Source organism: Puma concolor, chromosome A1, assembly GCF_028749965.1.
Source record: "Puma concolor isolate L17-30 chromosome A1, mPumCon1.1.hap2, whole genome shotgun sequence".
Lineage (NCBI taxonomy): Eukaryota > Metazoa > Chordata > Mammalia > Carnivora > Felidae > Puma > Puma concolor.
This window is the reverse complement of record NC_141667.1, coordinates 237,431,231-237,451,211: the sequence shown is the minus strand read 5'-3', so window position 1 is coordinate 237,451,211 and position 19,981 is coordinate 237,431,231. Positions and strand designations below refer to the sequence as shown.

Genomic DNA, 19,981 nt, shown 5'->3' with positions numbered 1-19,981 from the left:
CGAGCGAAAGCTTGACTAGTTATCTGACTTCCCATCGTGTTGCCAGACCGGCTCCGTGACACTTGGAGCCTCGGCAGGATTTCTGGGAGGCGGGGGCAGCGGCCGGGTCGGACTGAGGGGCGCACCTGCTGGTCTGTCCGGGCGCGCGCGGCCCAGTCCCTCCCCGCGGGCTGGCGAGGCCGGTGCGGTGTAGCCACGGAGGCAGTGAGGGGCAGCAACGTGTGCTAACGGACCGAGCTCTCAGCCCTTGTGGTCAGCGACGGTCCCTCCTAAGTTAAACATTGCAGGGGGACCTGGGGGGCTCAGTCAGTTAAGCATCCGACTTCAGCTCAGGTCATGATCTCACGGCTTGTGAGTTCGAGCCCCAGGTCGGGCCCTGTGCTGCCAGCTCGGAGCCTGGAGCCTGCTTCCGATTCTGTGTCTCCCTCGCTCTCTGCCCCTCCCCAGCTCGTGTGTGTGTGTGTGTGTGTGTGTGTGTGCGCGCGCGCTCTCTCTCTCTCTCTCTCTCTTTAAAAATAAATAAACATTAAAATAAATTAAAACATAACATTAACCATTGCAAAGCTGGATGTGACATCTATGATGACCACTCCTATGTTTAATCACTACTATTTAGTCAGTAATTTACTGGGCCCAGGAAAGGAAAATAAGACAAAAGGCCTGTCCTTGAGCTGCTTGTAAAATCTAGAACGGGAGATTCTGCACATGACCAGATGGGACAAGAGCCTTGAACAGTACAGCACACAGGAATTCAGATCCTCTGACGGGGGGAAACGACCACCGCCTGGGGCAATCCAGGAGTGCGTCCACGCAGCAGGCCCAGAGGTCTTCAACCGTGAAGGATGAGGGTCCTGGTGAGCATGCACGGGAGGAAGGCTTTCTAGGCAAAGTGCTAGCGAAAGGGACAGGAATACCACGGGGACAGGAAAGAATCAAGCATATCCAAAAGTTGTGAGTGGTGGGGCACCTGGGTGGCTCAGTGGGTTAAGCACCCGACTCTTGGTTTCAGCTGGGGTCATGATCTTGTGGTTCATGAGTTCGAGCCCCATGTCCTGCTCCGGTGCTGATGGTACGGAGCCTGCTTGGGATTCTCTCTCTTTCTCCCTCTCTCTCTGCTTCTCCCTTGCTCTCTCTCTCTCTCTCTCTCTCAAAATGGATTAAAAAAAAAAGTCACGAGTGGTGGTTGAGCTGGAGGGTAAGATCCACACAAAGGAGTCATTACTGGAAGAAAAAACTGGAAGGTAGATGAACATCAGTTGAAGGAAGCTATAGATGCAAGTGAAAGAATTTACTCAATGGGCTGAGGGTTTTCGAGCAGGAGAGTATAGGAGTTTAAGAAAGTTTACTGTCTGCTGCAGGTAGTTGAAGGAGGCAAAGCCGGGACTTAGTGGTCAGTCCCAGGACTGGCTCTAGATGGTTAAGGAAAGTAGGTTCGAGAAACCTTCTGGGTGTGGAGCCATGATTGTTATTATCTGGTTGAATGTGAAGAACAGAGGAAAAGAACAGAAGGTAAAGCGTGCTGAGTTTTCACGACCAGGAGGGTCGGAAGCTGCCATTTGTTTCCGTCTCACTGAATTTCTGGTGCACCCGGCACCCGAGGGTGGCGGTGCCTCCCAGGCGCAGCTAAGGCTCAGGGACGACAGGCCTGAGATCCCTCCCTGAGCCTTCTTCTTGGAGATAAGAGTCAAAGTAAGGGGGCACATGAAATTGCCGAGAAAGGATACTACAGAAGCAGAGAGGAGGGAAGGAGAAAGCCCGTAGTTAAGGAGTTACAAGAAGAGGGGTTATCAAGATAGTTGGTCGGTATCTTTGCTCGACTGACCTCTGACGTGCTTGGAACTTTATGCCACCTTGACACACAGCTGTCTTGACAATGTTCCGAATGACCTTCTGGCTTGCTTGTCTGGGTATTCTTCTCTACTTCATTGGACGCTCTGGTGCCCAAGGAATATGATTTGCTGTGGCTGAGAAAGATCCTTGACAAAATTTCTGCTGTAGCATTTGGTCCATGAGCTTGTCAGTCCTCAAGTTTGTTTAAATCAGTTGATAGCTGGGGCGCCTGGGTGGCGCAGTCGGTTAAGCGTCCGACTTCAGCCAGGTCAAGATCTCACGGTCCGTGGGTTTGAGCCCCGCGTCGGGCTCTGGGCTGATGGCTCAGAGCCTGGAGCCTGTTTCCGATTCTGTGTCTCCCTCTCTCTCTGCCCCTCCCCCGTTCATGCTCTGTCTCTCTCTGTCCCAAAAATAAATAAACGTTGAAAAATAAATAAATAAATAAATCAGTTGATAGCTTAGCATTTTTAGGCTTCCAGAACTCTGTGAATAGTATTTAGGTCTTCCAGACTATCTCCAAGTCATTCAAAGATATTCAAACCCTAGACTGGTATACCTTTTAGTATTCTTTGGTTTGTGATGGTGCTTTTCCTTTCGTGAATACGAACTTCTAGGGATTGTATCATGCTGTATTTATGTATATCGAGATAAATAAAAAGGTGCCCACCTGGCAAACAATCCAATCATGTATGCACTGTGTACAAAACCCACTTACTACAGACCTCAGCCGTCGCTTCCTGAGTTCAGATCTTTCTTCGCTTGTGATGGGGTTACCTCCCAGTAAACCCATCATAAATTGAAAATATCACAAGTTGAAAATGCATTTAATGCACCTAACCTACCAAGTGTCAGAGATTAGCCTAGCCTACTGTAAAGGTGCTCAGAACACTTACATTAGCCTCCAGTTGGGCAAGGTCATCTAACACGAAGCCTATTGTATAATAAAGTGTTGAATACCTCGTGTAATGTGTTGAATACTGTACCGAAAGTGACAAATAGCACGGTCGTGTGGGTTCAGAACGGTTGTCCATGTATTGGTGGCTTACTCTCGTGCTGGCTGCCAGTCCTGGCGAGGGGCTGCGACTGCTGTCCAGCATCAGGAGAGAGGATCTTTACTGCATATCCGTCGCCCAGGAAAGGACTGAAGTTCAAAATTCAAAGTTCGGTTTCCAGCAAATGCGTATGGCTCTCATGCCACCATAAAGTCAAAAATCGTTAACTCGAACCATCGTTCGAGTGTGTTAGAGCATCTGGGGAGGGTGTGTTAGACCCCGAGAGAAGAAACCGCATCCTAGATGACGAGTCTGTGAACGGTTCAGACTGCAAAGCAGGGCCAGCTTCTGGGCATGTCCCGCTGCACAGGGCCCGTGCTGGGCTAATGCCCTGCTGCTGCGTCTTGAAATCGTTAACACTTTTTGAACAGGGAGCCCTGCGTTTTCATCGTGCACCGGGCCCCGCAGATTATGCAGCCGCAGAGCTAAACACATGTGTCAGTAATAATGGAAAAGGTCAGAGGGGTCTCTGCTGGAAGCAACGTTTGAAATGGCTCTTTAGGTCAAAGCAATGCTGGCTGCAAGGACGTGGCCCCGTGGGCTTCCCGCAATCATTCACTGAGGTCAGCTTGGGGAGGGCCAGGGGCTCGCCAGACCTCTCTGGGGCCTCTACCTTTGAGCCCGGCGCCTGGCAACAGCTGCTCACCCCGAGTGGGTGAAGAATTTAGCTGCAAAAATCTAATTTGGGACTCCCTAATTAAGCTAATGAAGTCAGATCATTTTAATCTCTTCTTGGTCTAGCCCTAAGTCTAATCCCCCAGTAAATAGATAATTGTGACTTTGTGACATATGTGCCCTATTTTGGGATCGATGAGCCGAGCGACATCTTTCTGTGACTTTTTTTCTTCAAGACTTTAGGCAAGGAACTGGTTTTCCTCAGCCAGATTGGGGCAAAACTAGCCAGACTGATGCCTTTAAAGTGAGTCAATCGTACACCTTTTACTATAAACAAGCTGTGCCCAAACTGCCCCTTCGTCCCGAAAGATCCTAGATGATCCTCAAATTTCTCTTGTGTAATTAATAATAAATAATTACCATGTACAGATGTCTCCTGAGACGGGCTGAGGTTGATAAAATGGAGACCAAGCCGGCTCTCTCCTTTGGCCTCATAGTCTATAAACTAGGAAAATTCGCTAGTTCACCTTCAAAACAGTATCACATTGTCTTCCTGGGACACATACATCCTCGTAACATTGGGAAAGCCTCTAAAACCCAGAGACTGAAGGCACCGTTCTGTGTAGTCCCTCCGTCTTCCTGCCAATCAAGATTGTTGTTACTGAACCATTTCCCCTGTCTTTTCAAATAACTGAGAGACAGTCATTCTTCCCCTTTGGAGTTTATTGATTCATTCACCGAGTCTTTTCCATATTAATATTAATATCAGACGATTTTCAAGTATCACCCATTCCTCCCTTCCGAGGGTTTTGTGTTTCACCCATGCAATTTGATTTCTAAGCATTATTAGAAAATACAGGCACCATTTACAAACAGTCCAATTGGTTAGCAATACCACCACTAACGATAAGGGGTAATGCTCATTGGGAGCTTGCTCAGCACATCAGGCCCTATGCTGAGCGCTTTGTTTAGATTATCACTTAATTTCTCGCCCTCACAAGAGGTAGGGACTCCCGCCGTTGGAAGTGAGGAAAGCGAGCACAGACTGGTCTGTCCTCACCCAAGGTGCCCAGCCGGCCCGTCGGGGAGCATCTGAGCCAGGCGGTTCCAGGGCTCCAGGAGCCCCTCAGGTTCTCTTGCGAAGGACAGATCTCTGTCCTATGGCCTCCGACTTCCCTCCAGCTCAGCTAAGTGTACAGGCAGGGTTGCCACTGGAAAACACTGCTGAGACAGTGTGACGGTCAGCACACGGCATCTCAAATCGTGGTGGAGCCCCAATTTGCCGTGTGCAAGGCCGGAGTCGCCATTCACGGGATACAAAGGTCAGGAGAACACAGACCCGCCTCAGAGAACATACGGAAGTCTTCCAAATCTCCTCGCAGAGACAGCAATCAGCCATCCCGGGTTGCCCGAGGCTGAAAAATGTGTGACTTTCCATTTTAAAAGGAAGATCTTAGCCACACCAGGATGAGTTGGTCACCCCACTAGTGGGAAAGTGGTATCCTGTGTATTTTGAGAAGAAAATCCGTGGACCTTATCTAGACGATCTTGTGGTTTCTGTTCGCCTTTCTGTGTGCACCGTAGGGCCGCAGAGGCTGAATGAGCCCCGTAGGCAAGCAGTGTGCTCAAGACCCACACCTGGAATATTGCGAGTCCCTGAGGACCCCAGAGTGAATATGGCCGGGCTCAAGGAAAGACAAGCTCAGAGGAAGACCTTCCAGAAGCCCCGTGGATGGGAGTAAGGAGAGAACGTGGATCAGAGCTGCCTGCCTGAATGGGAGTGCTCTGAGAGGGGAATTGCCCCGGGAGCACCATTTGCCCCGTCTTTCTGGACTCACCTCTACCAGCCCGTAATTCTCCCCGGTGACCCTCGACTCTTTCAACAGCAGGCAGGAGGGACCAGAGCCACTCCAGTAACCCGCCCCCCCCCCTTCTCCTACTGGTGACCCCAGCAGCATTGTTGTTAGAGTCTTGGCCTGTCCCCCCACACTCAGCTGTCTCACGTTGGGGCAGCTGGACAAAGTCCAATAGGGCGACATACTGGATACTGGAGGGAATACATTTTCCCTCAAGACTGAGGCTGACATCTCTCTCCAGAGAAGCCTTTGAACACTTAGGTGGGAACCAATATGATGGAGGGTTTTCGTGAAGACTTGCGAAGGACCCCTGAGCAACTTTTCTGGTTTCCGAACAGAGAAACACAAAATGGCTCTTTTCTTTTCTTTCCTTTTTGCTCTTTGTTGCTGAATAGCTCCTTGTTCACAATCCTTTGGGCATGCGTTCAGTTCCTATGACAATGCCTATGGCGGAGCCAAACTGTGAAATCAGACCCATTGTCAACCACAGATGTGCTGCCAGAGCCTGGGTGGGGTCGCCCGCTGAACCAAAATGGCATCAGCTGAGCCGGCAACAGTGGTGAGCTCTGTGCTATTTACCACGGCATCACAACAGTCCAGATGGGGCGCTTTTCACCCAAGGTTTGAAAATCCTCAGTAGAGAAGATTCTAGGCAGAGAAGAGGAGAACGCAACTGAATTTGCGTCGCTGAACTTAGTCTGGTTTCGGAGAGAGATGGTACTTCACTGCCATCGGGTCATTTGCTGAGCCAAGAACAAGAACTTACGGCGGGACAGGTGACACATGGCGGGGTCCTCTGGGAGACAACAGATGCACGAGTCGGATTAACGCTTAAGCTGATTTAAGATTCAAAGGAGCTCGGTTGAAGTGTGTCAGTAGACTAACGTGTTTTTACTTCTATTTTAATTCTGAGGTTGAAATGGGAGCAGTTGAAAACAAGCATGAGGGGCGCCTGGGTGGCGCAGTCCGTTAAGCGTCCGACTTCAGCCAGGTCACGATCTCGCGGTCCGTGAGTTCGAGCCCCGTGTCGGGCTCTGGGCTGATGGCTCAGAGCCTGGAGCCTGCTTCCGATTCTGTGTCTCCCTCTCTCTCTGCCCCTCCCCCGTTCATGCTCTGTCTCTCTCTGTCCCAAAAATAAATAAACGTTGGGAAAAAAAAAAAAAAAAAAGGGGGCGCCTGGGTGGCGCAGTCGGTTAAGCGTCCGACTTCAGCCAGGTCACGATCTCGTGGTCCGTGAGTTCGAGCCCCGCGTCGGGCTCTGGGCTGATGGCTCGGAGCCTGGAGCCTGTTTCCGATTCTGTGTCTCCCTCTCTCTCTGCCCCTCCCCCGTTCATGCTCTGTCTCTCTCTGTCCCAAAAATAAATAAATGTTAAAAAAAAAAAAAAAAAAAAAAAGAAAACAAGCATGAAATTAATTTCCCTATAATCTCTCGGTAGGAATATGACATCGATATCATTGCTTGCATCGAAGGAGCATTTGGCTCAATAAAAATGGAGTGTCAGGCACTACATTAATCCTGTGGAAGGGTGAATCTCCAAGTAAAATAATTGTCCCACTTAATTTTTATTCCCTAGTCATCTGTGGCCACGGCTGGGCTGCAAATTTCATGAGAGGAGGGGCCAAGTCCGTCTGTATCTCTTATGCTTCACACAGTGCCCTGAACGTATGTCGTAGGCACTCAATAAATATTTATCAAATGAATGAACGTAGTGTAAATGACGCGGGATCTCCACCCTTAAATTGTGGTAAAGGAAACAAAGATGATGTAGCCATAAAGGCTTTGGAGGGTTTGGAGTGGGTGGGCTGGGAAGTCCCTTCCAACTGTGGGAGCATCTCTCCTGTAGAAAGAGGGGCTCTGGAGGCAGCTCTAGAAGATAAAGGAGGGCCAGACTGGAGGGGGAAAGGGAACTCTTGGTGGGTCTTCCCCATGACTGACAATCTGAATCTGTCTTCTTCCAGGATGCTGGCCCAGCAGTGCCCAGCCTGCCCTCTGTCGGGCCCCCTGTCGTCCAGGTGCGGTGTGGCTCTGCCTCAGGGCGGGCATCTGGGGCAAGGACGTAGGAAGGAGAATAGCCATCATGAGTCTGCCTGAAATGTGTCCTTTGCTGGGGACACATTTGCTGGTCCCAGCAGCAGAAGCCAGCACCCTTCCCACCACCCATGGACAGGCAAACGCCTCCAAACTTGGAACTCAAATCCTAAAGTGTTTGAAGTTTATTTATTTATATATTGTGTGTGTGTGTGTGTGTGTGTGTGTGTGTGTGTGTGTGTGTGAAAGAGAGAGAGAGAGCAGGGGAGAGGCAGAGAGAGAGGGAGAGCGAGAGACAGAATCCCAAGCATGGAGCCCAATGTGGGGCTTGAACCCACAAAGTGTGAGATCATGACCTAAGCTGAAACCAAGAGTCAGGGATTTAACTGACTGAGCCACCCAGGTGCCTCGGAAACCAAATCTTTGTGCCACAGTTTGCTGCTATGGTACCCCAGGGAAATGCCAACCTGCTGTTCATTGGTTCTACACTTCCCTTCTGACCAGTTACCATTTCCCAATATTCATCCTTCGTCTCAAATTCTCTTCCTCTTCTCTTCCCACCTACAGTTCTCCCCTCTCTCCTCTGGCGTCCCTCTCTTCCTTTGTTTCCTTCTCTGCCTCTCCTTCCTCTTCATAGCACTGAAAATTCCTTCAGATTCTAGTTAACAAAAGAAAAAGACTGGGGTGCCTGGCTGGCTCAGTCAGTGGAGCGTGCGACTGTTGATCTCAGAGTGTGAGTTCAAGTCCCATTAGGTGTAGAGATTGCTTAAAAATAAAATCCTTAAAAAAAACAAAAGACCCCTAAGGCAATGTATACCAAAGCAAAAAAGAAAAAAAAAATCCAAAAGTGTAAAGTTAAACCCATAAAAGTGGGGCACCTGGCTGGCTCCGTTTGTAGAGCATTGACTCTTGGTCTTGGGGTCATGAGTTCAAGCCCCACGTTGGGTGCAGAGATTACTTAAATAAATAAGTAATTTTTTAACTAAAAAAAATTTTTAAGCCTTAAAAGTATTAAAAAAAATCATAAGTGACCTTAATTAAAAACGTACCAATACCCATTCATGATAAAAACTCTCAGAAAACTAGGAATAAAGGAGAACTTCCTCAACTTGATAAAGAACATCCACACAATATCTGCAGCTAATATCACACTTAACGGCGAGAAACTAGAAGCTTTTGTGCTAAGATTAGGAACAATGCAAGTGTGTCCCTTCTCACTCCTTCTTTCCAACATTGTACTGGAAGTCCTACTTAATACAATACGATGAGGTACAGAAATAAAAAATCTATCAACCAGGAAGAGAGAATAAAATTGCCTTTGTTCCTAGATGACATGGCCATCTGTGTAAAAAATCTGAAGGAGTCAAACAAAACCTCTTGGAACTAATAAGCAGTTATAGAAAGGCTGCAGCAAACAAGGTTAATACATAAAAGGTCAACACTTTTCTATATATCAGCAGCAGACAAGTGGGATTTTTAAACAAGGGTGCCTAGCTGGCTCAGTAGGTACAGCATTGTGACTCTTGATCTTGCGGTCATGAAGCATCTAGCCCCATATTGGGCCTAGAATTTACTTTAAAAAATGAAATAAAAAAACCCAATGCCAGTTATGGTAGCACGCCCCCAAATGAGGTCAAAAACAATACCTAAAAATGAGGTATATACCTAACAAAATATGTAGAAGCTCTCTACGAGGAAAGATACAAAACTCTGATGAAAGAATCAAAGAACTAAATTAATGGAGAGATAGCCCATGTGCATGGATAGGAGGATCCAATATTATCAAGATGTCATTTCTCTTCAACTTGATCTGTAGATTCAATGCAATCCCAATAAGAATCCTAGCAAGTCATTTGAAGATATTGGCAAGCTGGTTCAAATGTTTATATGGAGACGCAGAAGACCCAGAAAAGCCAACACAATACAAAGGAGAAGAACAAAGTCAGAGGGCTGACGATCCTTGACTTTGAGACTTAGGGTAAAGCTACAGTAATCAAGACAGTGTGGACCTGTTAAAAACAAAACAAAACAAAACAAATAGATCAATAGAACAGAATAGAGAGCCCAGAAATAGACCCACATAGAGTCAGCTGATTTTTAACAAAGGAACAAAGGCAACACAATGAAGCAAAGATAGTTTTTTCAATAAATCGTACTGGAACTGGACATCCACAGGCAAAAATATGAGCCCAGACACAAATCTTACACCCTTCACAAAAAGTAACTCAAAATGGACCATAGATCTACATGTAAAATGCAAAACTATTAAACTCTTAGAAAGTTTAACTAATGTTGGGTATGGCAATGATTTTTTAGGTCCAACACCAAAGACACCATCCAGGAAAGAAGTAAATGATAAGCCGGACTTCACTAAAATTAAAAACTTCTGCTCTCCAAAGGAAATGTCAAGAGAATGAGAACACAGGCTACAGACTGGGAGAAAATACTTGCAAAAGACACAGCGGATAAAGAATTGTTGTAAAAAACACACAAAGAATTTGTATAACTTGACAACAAGGAAAGGAGCAACTCATTTTAAAAAAATAGGCAAAAGTGATACCTCACCAAAGAAGACGTGCAAATGGCAGATAAACACATGAAAAGATGCTTCACATCGTATGTTGTGAGGGAACTGCAAATTAAACAAGAGTGAGATGTCCCTACACGACTACTAAAAATGGCCCAAATCCAACATGGGCATCCCCAAATGCTGGTCACAACAGGAACGCTTGCTTACTGCCGATGGGAATGCAAAATGGTGCCGCCACTTGGGAAGACAGCTGGGAAGTTTCTTACAAAACCCAACATACTCCTACCAAGTGACCCAGCAATCACTCTCCTTGCTATTTACCCAGATGAACTGAAAATTCACATCCACCCAAAGACCTGCCCGAACGTGGAACTGCCCAAACTTGGAAGTAACTAAGATATCCTTCAGGGAGTAAATAAACAGTGGTACATCCGGACAGTGGGATATTATCCAGCAATAAAAAGAAATGAGTCATCAAGCCGTGAAAAAACATGGAGGAAACGTAAATGCATATGACTAAGAGAAAGAAGGCAGTCAGAAAAGGGTATATACTGCCTTGATGTCAACTATCTGACATTCTGGAAAAGGTGAGAGTACGGAGACAGTAAACAGATCAAGTGGTTGTCAGGGGTCAGTAGGAAGGAAGAGATGTATAGGGACAGCACAAAGGATTTTTAAGGCAGTGACACTACTCTGTATGATGCTACAATGGTGGATACATGTCATTATACATTTGTCAAAACCGATAAGAAGGTATAACACCAAGAGTGAACGCTAACGTAAATGACAGTCTTCGGACGATAACTATGGGCCAATGCAAGCTCGTTAATAATAACAAATACACCATTCTGGTGCAAGATTTTGTTAGTGGGAGATGGTATTGGGCAGGTGGGGGCAGGAGGTATGTGGGAAATCTCTGTATTTTCACATTTTTTTGCCTCAAACCTAAAAGTACTCTGAAAAAATAGCCGATCAAAAATATATAATGAGGAAAGGAAGCTATTAAGATGTGACTAGGTGAAAATGAATAATTTCTGACAGTAAATATTACCATACATAAATGAAATGAAGATTATCTCTTAAGATAAAACTGTAACACCTTCCACATTTAAAAATGAAAACATTTAGGGGCGCCTGGGTGGCTCAGTCGGTTAAGCATCCGACTTCAGCTCAGGTCATGATCTCGTGGTTCACGAGTTCGAGCCCCGCGTCGGGCTCTGTGCTGACAGCTCAGAGCCTGGACCCTGCTAAGGATTCTGTGTCTCCCTCTCTCTCTGACCCTCCCCCCATTCATGCTCTGTCTCTCTCTGTCTCAAAAATAAATAAACGTTAAAAAAATTAAAAAAAAAAAAGAAAACATTTAAAGACAAAACATGCTCAAATGATAACATTATCACATTTATTTGTCACCGTTCCAAATGAAGGACCCCCACGTCCGCAACATTTGCTCTAACACTGACGGCCTTTCCCCAAACCACTACCATCCGCTGGATGTTGCAGCCTAAGGGCGTTCAGCAGGACACCGATCCCGCCTACGTTCCGCTCTCTGTCCTGAATGAAGCGTTTCCCTTCGCTCCCAGAGCCAGAGTGCCTGCTGGTTTTCCCATCTTTGCCGGAAACGTCTTTTACAAAGTACTTCCTTTGGCTCCGGTGTTAGCCAGCCTCGGGGCGTTTTTGTATTTCGGATTGCAGAGACAGGTGTAGCTTTTCACTGCAGGCAGCTAATCACTTCACTCGCTTCCTACCTACTTTCATCGTTCTGGATTTAACGATCTTTTTTTTTTTTTCTTGTAATTTTCTTTCTTTCTTTGGAGAGACAGAGAGAAAGAAAGCAGGGGAGGGGCAGAGAAGCCCGGGGTCTCCTGGGAATGCCCAGTGCTCATGGGGTTTCACAATAACTAGACTTCGGTGTACCTTCTTCCTCAGTTCTTTACCCTTGGGCTCCTGATTCCCCAGGTCATCCCCCCAGGGGCATGCAATTCAACCAGAACATCTTTGTTTTCCTTCACTATCTTATCAAAGCTCCCCGCTACTCCACTACTCCCCTTCACTGGCCGTGGGGTCCTGGGGGCTGCCACACAGGTGTCACCGGAGTAATTTCTCCCGCGTGACAACTGTCTTCTTTTAGCAGCTCTGAAAGCTACAACTTCAGGGGTGTTCTTCCAAGCCACAGATCCGAGCATTTATGGTCCAAGGTCTCCCGGCCAGTGACGGCCAAGCGGAGATTCATCCCCTCCAGCATCCCAGAGCTTTCAGGCCGCCAAATCAGTTCCTGCTCCAGTGATGAGACCCTGTCTTATATTCTTTGCATATGTCCAAGCAGATCATGAGTGAATCATTTCCTTCCACCCGATCTTTACTCCCCCTTTCTTAGGAGGGCAGAATGTTTCCCTGAATCAATTTCTTTAATCTGGCCTCTGGCCATGTGTTTCTGCTCTGAGCGCCTTGCATGATCTGCTGCTGCAGAAACAAATCACCCCAAAGCACGGGGGCTTCAGACAACCCTCTTTGTCGTGATTCTGTGGTTCTGCGGTCTGACGGGGGGGGGGGGGGGGTTCTTCTCCCGGCAGGTGGTTCACACTTCCGCGTCCACGTGGGTGTGGGCTGGCCTGGGAGGCCTGAGAAGGTCCCTCGCACACGGCAGGGCTGGGGCCGAGAGCCCGCCGGAGGGCTTCGGTTCACACGCTCCCCGCGAGCCCTCTTTCTGTGCACATGTTGTCAAGCTCCAGGGCCGCCCCACGTGGCCTCTCTCCAGCAGGCCGGCTCGGACGTCCTCCCAGCACGGTGGCCGGGTTCCAAGAACACAGAGATGAGGACCTCAGTCTTCCCAGGGACAGGGCCACGGAGACCCTGTAGCCGCACTCCATCGGCCAAGTGAGTTTCAAGGCCGGCACAGACTCACGGGCCGGGGCAGTTGCCTTCCGCCTCTAGGTGACGGTGGCATCCAAGAGGCCGTGGCCCTCTTTAATCGGCCAGTGGGTCACAGTCCTGGCCTCAAACTCGCTACCCAGCAGGAAGGACGCACAAACGATGGCCTCTCCAGCCCTGTGCGTGTCCTCATCAGACCCCCCATCCGGCCGCACTGGTGTTCAAGCCTGCCCTGCAGCTGTCAGGACCCCTGAGGGAGGTTCCCTGGACAGGACTTTGCAGATCCCGGCACCTCAGTTACACGCGAACTGCTCACTTACTCCCTCTGCCGGGGAGGCCGGCTCTGCCTTCTTCTTCAGGTGAATGACCGTTCCCCCTGTCACAAGCACCGGGTGCGTCTCCAGCTCAACGTGCCTTCAGGCTAGAGAGCCACTGACTCGCATTTATTACAGGGGTTCTAGCCGACAGTACAGTGAACCTCTTCTAGGGAGGTGCTCCCTGCCTTCCTCATTCTAGGTAAGGCCTTGTGATGGTTAATTTGATATGTCAACTTGCCCGGGCCACGGTACCCCAGCAGTCGGTCAAACACCTGTCTGGATGTTTCTGTGAAGACATATTTTAGATGAGATTAACATTTAAGTCAGTAGGCTTTGATTAAAGTAGATTACCTTCCATGACATGGTGGGCCTCGTCTAATCAGCTGAAGGAGCCAAAAGACTGAGGCTCCCTGAAGAAGTGGGAATTCTGCCTCCAGTCTGCCTTCAGATTCAAGCTGCTGCTGTAACTCTTCCATGGGTCTTCAGCCTGCCCTGCAAGAACCATCTCACCTCACGGTGCCCTTGGATGCTTTCGGGGACTGGCAGGTATTCAAAGCTGACTTTTGTTTGGGGCCGGGCTCTCTCACCCACAGGCACCTTAATATGGGCAATGCCCCCTCAGGCTGGTCATTTGGTACCGCCCCCAGCCCCACAGGTTCCGGATTTCCAGCCACACAACCCCCATCCACGAATACACAGACTCTCTGTTACTATTGCCCCCAATGTTGTTGCCTGTGGCTTTCTCAGATGAAGTCCTTTTAAAGATGGCTCCAGTCTGGCTCTCTCTTCTATGCAGACCACATCTCATTCTAGCCCAATGCCCCAGGAACAAGATAGATGGTATTCCTTGACCTTGGGGTCCCTTCATTTGTTTCCCTCCCAAATTCTCCCGAGAGAGACAAGTAGGTACATTTGACTGAGGTGGTAATCTGGGATGCGGTGGGGACAACAGTGGATGCTGATGTTTCCCGGGGATGAGGTCTAGTGCTGTTTCTTGGCTAAGGATTACCAAAAGGGGAACCTGTTCCACTTTTTCCTATCATCCTTCCTCTCTGCCACGTATGCAACAGGTTTCTCCAGACTAGATCCACCACTGTGGGCCTCTCCCAGAAGGCCCAAAGGTATGTCAGGGCCTGATATGCCTGTCAAGGACCTTTTGGCAATAAGTAGCAGAATATCTGACTAACAGTAGCTTGAGCAATAAGGATTTATTATTACGTATAAGTATAGAGGTAGAAAGTTCCATGTTGATCCAGTGGCTTGATGATATCATGGCTCTAGGTCAACTTCTCTGCATTCTCTTGATTTTTTTTTTTTTTATCCTCTTGGTCACAAGATGGCTGCTACAGTTCCAAATATCACATCATCCACCATAACATACAAAGCCAGGAAGGAGAGGACAAATTCCATTCACGTACCTCTGTTCGTCTCAGAAGGGAAAATGTTTCCCAAAATTCTCCAGCAGACTTTCCTTTACATCTCATTGGTCAGGACAGGGTCACACACACCCCTCTCCCCCCGCCCCCCAGTTCCCTGCTGCCCAAACCCAATCACTAACAAAGGGAATAGGTTAGTCTGAGACTCCTCGTGATTCATCCTCTGGAGCTGGTTCCAACTTCCTTCAGGCAGCCAATCCCAGAACAAAACTGGGATTTCCTTCACCGGGGAAAGAAATGACGGAGTGTCGCCAGACCAGCACGCTGTCCTCACAGGCTCCAAAGATAAATGCCACCTCCTTCTACTTCATGACTCTGCCCAGGGCAAGTCATGAGACAGCATGTATCAGTCCTTGTCAGGGACAAAACAGTCACACGCGTGAGTGGATTCTGCCGTTTAAATAGGCTTGTTTCTGCATCCGATGCCCCTCTGAGGTCCCCGAACGGGCTGAATCAGAGAGCAGGAGACACCACAGGGCCCACGCAGGTCCCCAGGCTGCAGGGTCCCCGCCCGTCCCCTGGGCCTCACTGCCAGCGGGCCCTCCCTCTGACTTCCCTGGTCGGCCGGAGGGGGGCGCTGCTGAGGACTCACCGGCTGCGAGGTCGAAACAGAAACGCAGATGTCGTTTAGGGGATGCCCGGGAGGCAATGAAAATCAGCCAGAAGCAAGGCGAGGGCTTCTGACAGCGCTCGGCAGACGCCGCCCCTGCCCCCAACTGGGGAGACTGTGCGGGGGGGGGGGGGGGGGGGGGGGGGGGGGGCGTCTCTCTGGGTGGAAACTAGAAGGAGGAGAAAGGAGGTGGAGCGCAGGGGTTGGGGAGCAGGGAAGGAGAGAGGAAAGGGCCCTCTCCGTCTGGATTGGCAGGGCAACTCTTGGGAGATTTTACCTCCAGTTCTGTTTTCTACTGCTTTCTGGTTTCTGTCCGACACTTCAGCAGGTCAGGGTGTGGCTTGTTTTAATTCGTTTGCATATCTGGCAGGCCCTGGGTTTGGGGCTTCGTTTAATTTCCACCACCGACCGAGCCTCCCCTTGGGGAGTTTGAATGGGAAACACAAAGAGGGAGCTAGCAGAGAATAAAGGCAGAGCAGCGCAGGACTGAAGGCGGGCTTCGGAGGCCAGCGGGGCAGGGCCCCGGGGTTTGCAGGGAGGAAGCAGTGGCCAAAAGAATCACGAGAGAAAGAAGTCGCTCTGTGTCAGGAACAGAGGTGCCCAGGCCGGGACGGAGCTCAGCCGCTTTCGGGTGCCTGGGGGACCAGGCCATCCTGTCGGGAGAGCCGCTTTGCCGTGCAGAATGAGGAAGCCGGCCTCCTACCCTGTCCTCCGGGGTCCCCTGCCAGGTGGCACCTACCTCTTTATTTCCTCACCTATCCCTCCTGACACACAGTAACCAGATGAGTCCCTTTCGAGAGCACTGAAAGGGCTCGTTAAGATCACTGGTTGGCCCTTGACTGTTCTTTATCCTTCGAAGTATTGCTTCTCGATTTTGACCCCAAATCAGTAAGAACATTTTTCTGACGCTCCGCTCATGATGCCGTTGTCGGGAGGGCTCGGGGACGGATGGTGTGCGCCTGCGTGCCAAACTATGGATTCATTCATCGGTTCACCCGTTCACGCAACACGTATGTAATCTGCACTGGCTGCCAGGTTATGAGGTTTCTGGGATGAGCAGCGTGGCATTAACATGTCACCGTTCGATCCGGAATATTTTACGCCTCAGAAAACAGCATAGAAAAGCTGAAACCAGAAGCAAGAGAAGTATAGAGGAAGAAAGATTAGAAGGACGTTCGATGGCTTCCGGGGAGGAGAGAGGACCCCAAGGCCATCTGCTTCCTGGTGGGGATGGGAGAGAAATTCAGGGATCCCCTGGACGTGTTTGGGTCCTCCCTGGGCAGACGACAGCGCCCATCCTCAATGCCACCAGGTCATCCCCAGACCGCTGGCCAGGCCTCGGGACAACCCGAAACTCTCCCACCAGAAACGCTAGTGTAGAGCCACCCCTTGGCCCTGGGCCTTCTGGCACGTGCAGGCCAACCCCAAATCAGGCTCTGTGGGCTCCTGACGGGGGATGTGGAAGGCCCCGGGGCAGCTGGGACAAGGCCTGCGTTCTGGACAGTGCTGGCTGTGTGTTTGGCTTTCAAAACTGAGAAGTAATAAAGGTATTTGAGGCCAAGTACGACTATAACGGCGTCGTAAAGGATTTATCCAAAAGAGCCACCTAGATGGGAGAGCTTTTGCGTGCCCGGGTTTCCGATGCATTCCAAGGGAAGGAAATGTGACTTCTAGAAAGGTGCCGGGGTTTTTTAGCATGAGGGATTGTGCCAAAGCATTTGCTGGTTATACTTTGAATAATCAAGAAGGGTCTGCTGCCACTAATTGGCTGATTCAAGGCCAAAATCAAAGACTTGAATGCTGGGTTCAAGTGCACATCACTTAAACTGTATTTTTAGGAAGTGGCATCATTCAGAGTCCAACTGAGTCATGTGTTCTATCAGAATCCTTCCAACCTGACATGAGAAATATGCTCTAAGCACACCTTCAAAAGGAGGAATGATTTTCCTACTTTTTGCCCTACTTTTTGGACATTATACTCCAAGAATTATTATGTGCTCCTATTTGCTATTTTTATATCACCACTGCCTGGACTGTGACACCCTGCATGCGACCCACCCAAACACAGTGGCAACTGTCATCGTCTGTGAAACGTCTATCCCACACCTCCCTCGGCAGCTCACGCTTAGGACAATGAGGAGGGATTGTGCCCCGCTTGAACGCCCTCACCAAGAAACATGGATCCAAGATAGAAAATCCCCAGCAGGAAACAAAGCCTTGACTTCAGACTCACAAACCTTAAATTATCTTATTAATCTGAATAAAACAAAATAGGCACAAGAATAAAGCACCGAGCTATAAAGACTCCATGATGTTTTTTTGACTCTCCACAATAACAAAATTCTCCTCACCACTCTGGAGGAGCTAACCCGGCCTTCCAGAATGTATTATGCCCATGGAGGGGGGGTGTCTCCTGAGGGGAAATTGGCCTAGCTCTGTTTTCCCTTATATTTTGTATGCTGACACCCAGATACTTCTTTTTGTCAGGCAGAAACAGCCATGGGTCTGCGGGGACAGAAATCACCACTGGTTTCCCCGGAAAGTCTATTTGGTACTCGCCCCCGCCCCCACATTCCAAATGGGAGAGAAGAGGCGGCCAGTTATCTGAATGACAAATGGGGACAAAATACCCAACGGCCCGCAAAACGAGTCTCGCTTCAAAAAGAGCTCTTGCATCTCACCCAGTTGGAACTGTCGTTTGTCACTACCCACAGGACGGACTCAGCAAGTTCTGTTGAATGGATAACTCAGCGTTCGCGTTCGTCGCGGAGGATTGTCCTGGCCCAGCTAGCTGCACCCAGGCCCCCGTAAGTGACATCACCTGTACAGGGGGCGCGGAGGTCCTACCGGACGGGCTGGAGAACGAGTGACAGAAAATGCACACAGCCATGCTAGCGGCTCCTTTCTGGCCTCAGTGGTGACATTCTGGGAACAAAGCCCCTCTCCCGCTTACAACCTTCTGGTCATTTCCCAGTTTTCTGAGGACGGTCAAGTCTGAAATCCTCAACAGGGTCCATAGATCCCTGAAGACATGGCCCTTGGCTCTCTGTCGTACCCCGACTCCTGCCACTGTCCCGTTGTCCCCTAGGCGCCAGCCGCCCGGCCTCAGTCTCCCCACACCCCAGCTCCTCCCACCCCGCCCCACTTCCTGCTCCGCGTGAGTTTGGCGCTCAGTTCACAGCTTACCAACCCTGAGAACCATCTCGAAGAAGGTCCCCTGCTGAACAGTCACGTACCCTGCACTTTCACAGCACGTCCCTCCATTGGAAACATGTGCCCATTGGGATGGCGGTCCTCTCCTTTTAAACCGTAAGCTTTGTGGGGCACCTGGGTGGCTCAGACCGACTTGGGCCCAAGTCATGATCTCATGGTTTGTGAGTTCGAGCCCCGCGTCGGGCTCTGGGCTGACAGCTCGGAGCCTGGGGCCTGCTTCTGATTCTTTGTCTCCCCCTCTCTCTACCCCTCCCCTGCTCACGCTCCGTGTCTCTCTGTCTCTCGATAATAAATAAACATTAAAAAAATTTTTTTTAACCGCCAGGAACAAAATCATGGCTTCGGTAGCTGACTCATTTCATTATGTCCCGTGCTCTACCAAGAAATAGCCACTCCGGGAATTTTTCTCATAATACTATTGGTTTTACCATCTTAATTACTTTTGAATATCAGTCTATGTCATTAAGGATGAATGTTCGCAAAGGCTCTCCGTCAGAAAAGCGCCCTGGTGCTTAAGCCCCTTAAATAAGCCATTTCTTTTTTTTTTTTTTTTTCAACGTTTTTATTTATTTTTGGGACAGAGAGAGACAGAGCATGAACGGGGGAGGAGCAGAGAGAGAGGGAGACACAGAATCGGAAACAGGCTCCAGGCTCTGAGCCATCAGCCCAGAGCCTGATGCGGGGCTCGAACTCACGGACCGCGAGATCGTGTCCTGGCTGAAGTCGGACGCTTAACCGACTGCGCCACCCAGGCGCCCCAAGCCATTTCTTTAATAAATAATTTCCACCCACCGAGCATAACGGTGTAGATCCTCTGACAAGAGAATAAACAAGGCGTCTGTTGGAGCCTGTTTTTTGCCAGGTTTACACTGAGAGGCTACCCCCCTCCCCCCATGGGACTGGCAGGGGCGTGTCCCAAATCTCCTAGTTCTGTGTAGGGACGTATGTGGCTACAAAACCAGGGGCGACTGCTGTCCTCCTGGGCCTCACCCCGTGCCGGGCACCCTGAGAGGCGGGACTGACCAGGGAAACCACCACATGTCCACCGCTCTGCTGAGGGACAAGAGACCTCAGGGAGGGACCTGCACCCCCTGCGCCCCGGCTTTCTCCTTCCTAAAGCCAGGGTTATATTACCACCTCTCTCAGGGGGTTGTAGGGATCCAGCTGCAAATTCACATCAAATGCTTAGCCCACGGGAAAGTTCTTGACGTGAGTTGACTCGCGTTACCGTTTCACAGCCCGTTGCATCACATCTTCACAGCAAACTCAGGATGGCTGTGTGTGGGCGCTGATTTATCACATCCCCATTGCACAAAGGAGGAAGCTGAGGTTTGGGGGCAGGGGTACAAATCAACTTCCGGGAGGTCAGCCCGACCCTGTCAGATTGTTGGGGCGACCCTGGGACGCTCACACAGATTGATCGGTCCTCCAAGCCCCCGCCTCCATCCCGGCTGTGACCTGGGGGGAGGAGGGGAGGTGAAATACCAGAGCCAGCGGCCCCCCAGCCCCCCTTGCCGCTCGGGAAATAGCACAGCAGGGATCGGGGCTCAGCACCGGCTTTAAACTGGGAGACTGGTCTTTCTGGGCTTCCGGTTCTTTGCCTCAGATGAGAAGAACACTCCTGC

At 49.7% G+C, this 19,981-nt stretch overlaps 1 long non-coding RNA gene across 1 annotated transcript; it reads right to left on the bottom strand.

Moving 5' to 3' along the window:
* Positions 1 to 14,286: 14,286 nt before the first annotated feature.
* LOC147584885 (uncharacterized) lies at positions 14,287 to 15,259 on the bottom strand. Its single transcript, XR_015239918.1, has 2 exons — positions 15,126 to 15,259; positions 14,287 to 14,517 (listed from the first exon to the last, which is right to left on the bottom strand). It is a non-coding gene; the product is annotated as an uncharacterized LOC147584885 (long non-coding RNA).
* Between the last annotated feature and the right edge of the window lie 4,722 nt (positions 15,260 to 19,981).